At 32.8% G+C, this 9373-nt stretch overlaps 1 long non-coding RNA gene across 1 annotated transcript; it reads left to right on the top strand.

Annotated features, from left to right (window-relative positions):
- Nucleotides 1–7178: 7178 nt before the first annotated feature.
- LOC133035447 (uncharacterized) lies at nucleotides 7179–8844 on the top strand. Its single transcript, XR_009686659.1, has 2 exons — nucleotides 7179–7300; nucleotides 8570–8844. It is a non-coding gene; the product is annotated as an uncharacterized LOC133035447 (long non-coding RNA).
- The last annotated feature ends 529 nt before the right edge of the window (nucleotides 8845–9373 follow it).

Genomic DNA, 9373 nt, shown 5'->3' with positions numbered 1-9373 from the left:
AACATTTTACAAATTAACACATTGAAAGAAAATATGGAAAAGATACTTCGGCATATAAATATTACCCTTTTAATTTTGTGAAAATTTAATAATAGACCATAATATTGACATCATTTTAGTTATTAAACATGTAATTATTATTATATTATTATTTTTGCTGATAGTTTGATATCTTACAAACCTCATTTGAAACAATTTATCGTTTAAAAATTAAAAATTGATTTGAAAATTACAAAAAAAAAATGTATATCTATTTTACTTACTTGTTGTAATTTTTACTTTTATTTTCATATTCTTTAAGATATACTCACTTTTATAGATGATGTCCCTATTATATCCCTTAAGTTATTATACATTATGTGCTAGACTTTGGAGGGTGAGAGTATATTAAGCAACCCACTCACAAAAATTAGTACATTTTAGTGAAATATAATATGAGTATTTTTAATTAATAGATACAAAAAAAGCATTCCTTAACTTATCTCGAAAAAAAATTTCTATTTTTTCATAGGTATATTTACAAAAAGACTGGATTTTGAGTAAAGGTTTACATTTATACTGTCACACGGTAAAAATTATATTTATACTGTCTTTGCCTTTTTTTTTTCTTTTACACTGTAGATGCCAAAAATCACATATCAAGCCTCTATCTTCCACACCCACAGATAGAACTACCCCAGCAATACGAGAACACCTGAAAATAACTATTAATTCTGGCAAGATAGAACAAAAATAGAGAAATCGATATAAAATAAATAATCATGGCAAAATAACTGTAAAACAACACTAAAACAAATTAAAAAAAAAAACAAAAGAAAAAAAATGATTAAAAAAAATTAACCATCTTCTGCACAACCTCAATACTAAATACAATAGCGGCTATATTTGCAAGCCTAGTCCTAGAAAACTAGAATAAAAAAACTACTAAAACAACACAAAAACAAATGTAAAACAATGAAACAGATATAACCACTTAAAAAAATATAAAAGAACCACACCCCTCAAATGTTTTTTGCCAACGAGCTTCTCAAATATATTTATTGGAGAATCAGAATAAAAAATACAAAAACAGTCATAGAGAAGGAAGAAGAAATGTATTTATAGCATTTATCTTTAACACCCACGTATAAAACCACCACAGCAACACGAGAACACTTGGAAAACAACCATTTATTCTGGCGAGATGGAGCAAGAATAGTGAAATTGGCGTCAAGTAAATAAATTATGACAAAACAACCGTAAAATAACACTAAAATAAAAAAAAAAAATAAAAGAAAAAAAGGACTAAAAAAACTAACCATCTTCTGCACAGCCTCAACACCAAATGCAACAACGGCTATATTTGTAAGGACAGTTCTGGAAAATCGGAATAAAAAAGCACACTCTTATTATTCCCCAAAAGCGTGACTAAAAATTAGAAAAACTTAAAAAAATAATAAAAAAAAAAGATGAATAACTCAATAAGAAATAAAATAAAAAAACTTATATGTAATATATATATATAGAGAGAGAGAGAGAGAGAGAGAGAGAGAGAGAGAGAGAGAGAGAGAGAGAGAGAGAGAGAGAGAGAGAGAGAGAGAGAGAGAGAGAGAGAGAGAGAGAGAGAGAGAAGATAATAAGTGTATGGATTTTGAAAAAAAAAAAAAAAAAAGAGAAACACATGAAGAAGAAGAAGATGATGAACACGGAGAGAGAAAGAATAGGAAATATAATGAAAAATTTGTTTTAAGTTTGATCTTTATCATCATTAATTTTAAGTAAAAAAAATAAAAAGTAAATAAAAAAACTTGTAGCAAGGTGACAATATCGATTAAATCAAAACTTTATATATATTTTCATCTTTATTATTATTAATTTTAAGTAAAAAAAATAAATAAATAATATTAAAAAAAACATTTAAAAAAATGAAATTATCATAAAAGTGACAACCCACGTCAACATCAAAACCTTATGTATATATAAAAAAAATTAATTTATTGATATGGTCTAACTCTAGTGAGACACGTGGCCAAAAATAATAAAATAAAAGTTTTAAAAAGGGCAGTATACTACCATATAAAATTATTAAAATTATACAATATAAATAAATTTATACTGCATGACAGTATAAAAGTTAAAAACGAGCAAAAAACATTATACTGCGTAATTTTCCCTTTTTCATAAACCTTATGACCCATAAAATAAAATGGGCCAATCCATTTTACAAAAACAGGTTGACCTGTTTTACAAAAATAAACTGGCATATTTAAGCCTGGCACTACCCCGACATAAAATGAGTAATTCGTGCTTATGGGTCGAGCTAGGCCTAACCTGACCTTTAATAGGTCGGACCCAACACTATCCATATTGTTTAACGACCCCATATATATGGGGGAAACTTACAAAAATACTGCTTTTTTACCAAATATTTTCAAAAATACTGGGACACGACAAACTTTATATTTTTACTGTCCAAGCCCATTTTTATTTCTTTTATACTGCCCAAGCCCAATATATTTACTTTTATACTGTAAACAGTGACTAAACACAAACGGTACCTCTCCTTCGTGATTGGGGACGGACAAATCAACACCGGAATCATAGAAACACCAAGAAAAAACCATGAAATCTGGCAAAGAGAAAAAATTACTAAATCAACAACAAATTACTGTTTTGTAGTGTTATTTTACTGTTGTTTTAATATGAAAAAAATGCCACGTAAATGAAATATTGTGAAAAATGACTGGACATGGAATTTATACCAGTTCTCATAAAGAGCAATGGACAATGGGAAAAAGAAGATAATTATTTCAAGAGAATGTGACAATGCTCGAAAACAACACAACAATACTTGAAAATAACACAGCAACAACAAAATCATACACATTGGAACACCAATTAGAAGAAGGAGGAGAGTCAAAAATAAGAGAATTTGAAAACGACAAATTCGACATAGTTGACTATACGAAGCTGGTTGCTAAAAAAATGGTAGAAAAACTTGAAAACAACAGTAAAAAACTAGATCCAAAAATCGACATCAACAACACGAAGCTAATAACAGGCAAACACCAACCAGAAGTTGAAAAAGGTCAGGCATACAAAGACAACGAAACACTGAAGATTGTTTACAGCTACTACGTAATCAAAAACAACTTCCAATACAGTTTTTGAAAACATATTTAATTGGGTTTCAGTAAGAAGTTTTTTAATATCTTCAATAACAGAGTAATAACCAGAGTTTATAACTCGAGAATGGTAGTATTTCGATCGGGTGTACTTGGATTTTCAATCCTATTAAAAACATAAGAAAACACTATTAAAACAACACAAACAAAATAAAGAACATAAAAATAAGCATAAAAAACTCTGGAATGGTAGTATTCCGATCGGGTGTACTTGGATTCCTAATCCTATAAAAAAACATAAGAAAACACTACTAAAACAAAACTAAAACAACACAAAAAAAAAAAAAAAACATAAAAAACAAGCATAAAAAAAACATTAAAACTAAAATAATAAAATGACACACCTCAACAACCCTTTTCCCAATTATGTCTCCAAACAGATCAGTTGATTGAACAATCTTCACTTGGTATTTACCCTTTCCCTAAGAGTTAACAAAATAAAACCAAAACAACAACAAGACACAAGGAACATCATGTCGACAGCTACTGGTTAGTCTTCTCCTGCACCGATAGATAGGGCTCAAACATTGAAAGTGAGTTTTGCTGGCAGCCATGCTCTTGGTTTGAGGAAGGTGTTGGAAATTATTTTACCAGGATCTAGATTTACTAACAAGTATGTTTGATTAGCATCCTAATATGAATTCTAAAACAATGAAAATAAACACATATAAAGTTTAGAAAACCTTACAGTGGGTGCAGCGGAATAATATGACTCCTTCCATTCAGATCTCTAGCCCTTGATTCCTTTCTGTAGCAGAGCATAATCAAGATCTGAATCTGGATCTTCTTTTCTCCATCTTTGATGCAGAATTTCCATAGTCTTACATACTATGATTGAGATACCACTTGATGTGTGTGGGCACTACTCATCACTCAAGAAATTTCGAAATTTTTAGAGAGAAAAGAGAGAAGGTGGCGTGTGGCCTTTTCTGAAGGAAACAATGTTCAAAGTTGTGTCTCTGTTTCCTGAAGCCAACTCTTTCTATTTATAGAAAACCCTCTAGGTTTAGGTTAGAATTGTATGGCATTAAAATAATGGAAACTACAAATGGCAATTCTCATGCATAGTGGCCGGCCATACAAAAGGATTGGGCCTCACTTTGCAACTTTCCCATTTTGTTATTTTCCATTCCCATTTTCTCAAAAATGCCAATTTTCCAATTTAACATTTTAAATGCCAATTCTAATTATTTAATAACTTGAAAATAATTATTAAATAATATTGCCATTTAATATATTTATTAATTTAGACATGTAAAGTCTCTTAATCAATAAATAAACCTAAAATCTCTTTTCTTTACAATTTCGCCCTTGCTTAGTGAAAATTCATAAAGTAGACATAGTCCAACTTTTAGAATTTTAATTGATTAATTAAAATCAATTAACTGAGTCTTACAAGCAGTATGGTCTCAACTAGTATGGAGACCATGGGTCTATATAACCGAGCTTCCAATAAGTCGAACCGAATTTACCAAGTAAATTCCCTAACTTATTAATTCCTCATTGAATCCACACTTAGAACTTGGAATTGCACTCTCAGTCATATAGAACGCTCTATATGTTTCATGATATAGACACGTCATTAGTTATCCATTGTTATAACCCTAATGTGATCAATGATCCTCTATATAGATGATTTACACTGTAAAGGGATTAAATTACCGTAACACCCTACAATGTATTTTATCCTTAAAACACTTAACCCTGTATAAATGATATTTCAGCTTAGTGAAATGAGATCTCCACCATTTATTTTCGTTTGGTTAAGCTCGAAGGAAATCATCCTTTACTTTCTATTTGCCAGATAGAAGCTATAGATTCCATATTTATGTTAGCGCTCCCACTCAATTGCACTACCGTATTCCCAAAATGTACGTATCACCCTGACCCAAAAGTAGGCTTAACTAACAAATCAAAGAACACGGATAACACTCTTGAGATTGAACCTAACAATATCAAGATTAAGATCATTTGATCTAGGATCAACAGGTGATATTGAATTGAATAGATATTACGGTAAGTTTTAATATATCTAATCAAAGTTCAATATCGGTCCCTTCCGTTGTATACTCCATACATCCGATACTCGTAAACTTTGCCAATGTCCTGGAAAGGACTTAACACTTTTCCAAGGTGTAAGAATACCTATCGCTGATTATACCATGTCAGTCTAAATCCAGTGTTCTGACAAATCAGGGAATAAACTTTTGAACATATAATTAAGATTATATTCCACTGTGCTGGCAACACTATAATCTTTAACAAACTCATATGTTCTGGACTTAAAAGGAATTCTTACATTATATATATAATTATGAAATAAATCATGTGAACCATGCAACATAAAATGTTATTTCTGATCTTTATTTAAGTAAATCTGATTATATTGAAATGAGTTTTATTTAGGGCATAATACCCAACAAACTCCCACTTGCACTAATATAAAAAAAAAAAAGTGCATTTCAAATAATCATTAACACATTGATGTATAAATCAAGTGTAGTAGTAGTAAACTCCTCTTAATGGGATCTGACAAGTTGAATTAAACACAACCTCTTCTCCACCACTAATCTTCCTTAATCACAAAATCCTTGATAATGTGAAATTCCTCTCTATATGTCTACTCTCTTGGGATACTGGATTCTATACTTTTGGCAACTACTTTTTGGTTGTTCAGGAAGTAACCCTAGTAGTTAAGGCAAGTTGGAACAGTGCCACAAATGTATAGAACTTTCCTTAGACTGAATAAGTATCTTTCCTGCAACTTTAACATTCAGTATCTTTCTGGTAGACTAAGAGATTTCAGATAGGTCTTTACACTTCTCCAAAATCACTACTCCACCCCCAAAGTAATCACCATCTCATCAGCAGACTTTCTAGCACACAGGCAAGTCTCGAAATCTGATGTGGTGTAGTCTAAGAGTTTCAAAACTACCCTTATTGACTAACATATAGTTCCTTTTCTTAATCTTAAAATTTACTTGATTGTCTTCCAATGTTCCTCTCCTGGATTAATCTGATACTTACTCATTACTCCCACTCAACAACAGTTGTCTGGTCTAAGGCATACTAAAGCATATCTGAGACCTCTCACTGTTGATTTAAGAAATTCTTTCATGGCTTTATCTTCTCTGGAATAGTTGAGACTTTTCCTTAGATAAATAAAATCTATATCTAAGAAGTTGTGAAGCTTCTATAGATTGCTATTGGAAAGAAAAATGCTTCAGCATCTTACTAAAGTAAGTTGCTTGCATTAGAGTAAGTAATTACGAGGTATACCACAAGCCATAGGTTCAGATAAACTCAAACCTATAATACTAGGAACAGGAAGTTTTGTTAAGCCATTGAATAGACTTATGAACAAAAATTTCATTTCATGGATCAAACCATAGTTCTATTGGCTTTCTTCTTAGTTTCTTATCTTGACCATCCATTACTTGTTTAAACTCACAATGGATTTTAATCACTAGTGTAATACCCGGGAATAAGAAAAGGATTAGCAAAACCCTAACTAGATAATTATGAGTTAATTGAGGAATTATATTATTATATAGTTCAACATATGTGAAATTATATGAATTTAACATGTTAAGACCCCGTTGGTGAGCCAGGGGTATTTTGGTAATTATGACCCGAGAAGGGTAAATTGTTGAGATTAATTTAATTACGTGCTTAATAGAACTATATTATTATATAGTATGCCTGTGTTGTCTTTTCAGGTGTGTTCTGACAGGTTGGCGCGGCATAGTCACACCTGGGAATTTCAGGCCGAACCGGGTTCGGGCCCGAAATCTAAATTTGATTGATTTATTTGGCATTATTATTTATGGGTGATAATCTGAATTTTTATTTGAAAATAATTGAGTATGAATTTACTTGAATGCCCTTGTATGTGTGAATAGGTGAAAAATTGGCCTTAGGGGCAAAATGGTCATTTGACCTTTATTTTCTATACTTGGTAAAAGCTGATTTTTTTTAGAGAAGTAAATGAATTTCTGGTTTTTGTATCCCTCACACCCGACCCCTCTCTCTCTCTCTAACCCTTTCTTTTAGAAATCTTGATTTTGAGAAAAAAGGGCTTGATTTGGTGTAGCTTTGTGGATGTTCTTGCTTGGGAAGAACTTGAGGAACTTGTGGTAATGATCTTTAGCCTTTTTGATTTATTAATTTCTGATGTTATGTAATGAATTAAGGTGTTCTTGATTTTCTTAAAATTATGGATGCATGATAGTGGAATTAGAGGTGATTTTGGTGTTAATCTTAATGTTTTAGCTTGATTATATTGTTGAGTTGAGGAGTATGTTTACTAGTAATTTCAGATGAGATTTCTAAGGTTATATTGTGTTTGAAATCTAACCTTAAGTTCTGATTTTTGTTGTGTTCAAGCATGAGGTATTTGGGGTTTTGATGTTCATGATTATAGACTTGATTTCTAGGTTGAATTTTGCTCAAGTGTTGAGCTTGGCTTGAGTGTTGTTAATCTAATTTGTGGGATACATATTCTGTGGTGAATTTAAGCTTGAAATTTGTGTTTTTACTCTGTGATTTGGTTGAGGTTCGAATATATGGTAAAGTGGGCATGTTTAAGACCTTAAAAATGGAGTTTTGGGGTGTTCTAAACCCAGTAGTCGCGACGGGATTTTCGGCCATGACCGGATCCGGGCAAAGGAGAAATTCTGTTTTTCTCAATTTTGTTTTGGCCATAACTTTTGACTCGGGACTCCGTTTGGGACGTTCTTTATACCGTTGGAAAGCTCTTTTCGAGCTCTATGTGATTATCTGTATTTGAAATGCCATGAATTTATTTTATGAATGTGAAATCAGGGGTTAACCCTATTTGTGAAAATCCGGATTGTGTGTGACTAGGATTGCGGCACACAGTCAGGAGCACCCGGGGATTTGGAATCTCTACTATTGCGGGACAACAGGTAAGACAGTAGTTTGCACGTAGAGTATGCGCAGTGGCGCTTATGTTGAGAATGATATGCATGAATGTTTAAGTAACCGGGATTAGGGTTATTACCCTAATAGGAACGGTCTAATAGCCTAGGGTTATTACCCTAGTGATATATGTGTATAAATGCCATGCCATGTTAATTGAAATGAGATTTAAGGATTATGTGCTCAAGGCATAATCAGGTTGGACTCGGTACTCATAACCGAGATGAACCGCTTCTAAGGCCTTAATGTATTTAGACGTGTGAGAGTAACACGTGGGTCTACGTCATGTAGATTTAATTAGATGTGTGAGCGCAACACATAGGTCTATGCCACGTAGACATAAATGGGCATGATGAAATAATGATCAGGTCTGTGCTATACAGACATATGTGAATGAGCATAATATATTTGTTATGATTTATACTGTCTTGCTGGGCTTGGCTCACGGGTGCTCTACTGTGCAGGAAAGGGTAAGGCATTAGCTGATCAGCCATGAGTTTCAGGAGCAGGGCGAAGAATGTACATGTTCATGCCACTTCAGACCAAGCGGGTTATGGGTCTAACAGTGTTGACTTTTGTATTCTGTTTTGCCGCTTAGGTCGGCTAGTAAGAAAGAACTTGTAATAATTTTGTAAATATTTTTGGGATCTTAACTATGTTTGAAAAAGTTTAAATATATTACAAGTTTATTTTCAGTCTGTTTAATATAAAAGTTTAAATTCTGTGCTGTTTTTAATTAGTAATCCCGGTTAGGGGATTAGGGTTTCATAAGCATTTTGGGTAGCGTGCCTAATTATTTAGGGCGTTACAATTTGGTATCAGAGCGCCAAGGTTTTTAAACTTCCTGTAGACCGGCTGAACATGTACATTCGTCGTCAGAGATAAGCTCGACTCATGGTGCAGTAAGTATTGAGAGTAAATACTTGACTGTATGTGTGAATCATCTGTTTACCGCTTTCCATTTTAGGCAGTATGCAAGCATCTAGAGTATGTATGTGTTATGTGATGCCATGCTATAAATGTTATTTGTTTATGTAAATATGTATGAGGTAAATAGATGAGTTAGGGTTTAAGGCATTAAGTGCGTAAGTGTGGTATCGGTGCTTAACTCGCTAGGGTTGTTGATTACAGGGGTACTAGTAATGGACCCTCTGCAATCATCCAGACCACAGGGCGAGCAAGTAGAGCCCGGGGCTACCCGAACCGATCCACCAGCACCGCCTCCACCTCCGCAAAATCCGGGGGATAATGTGGAGGCTGTTAATGCT

This window comes from Cannabis sativa, chromosome 3 (assembly GCF_029168945.1).
Source record: "Cannabis sativa cultivar Pink pepper isolate KNU-18-1 chromosome 3, ASM2916894v1, whole genome shotgun sequence".
In the NCBI taxonomy this organism is placed as follows: domain Eukaryota; kingdom Viridiplantae; phylum Streptophyta; class Magnoliopsida; order Rosales; family Cannabaceae; genus Cannabis; species Cannabis sativa.
Note: the sequence above shows the minus strand (reverse complement) of the source record. Positions and strands in the feature narration are given on the sequence as shown.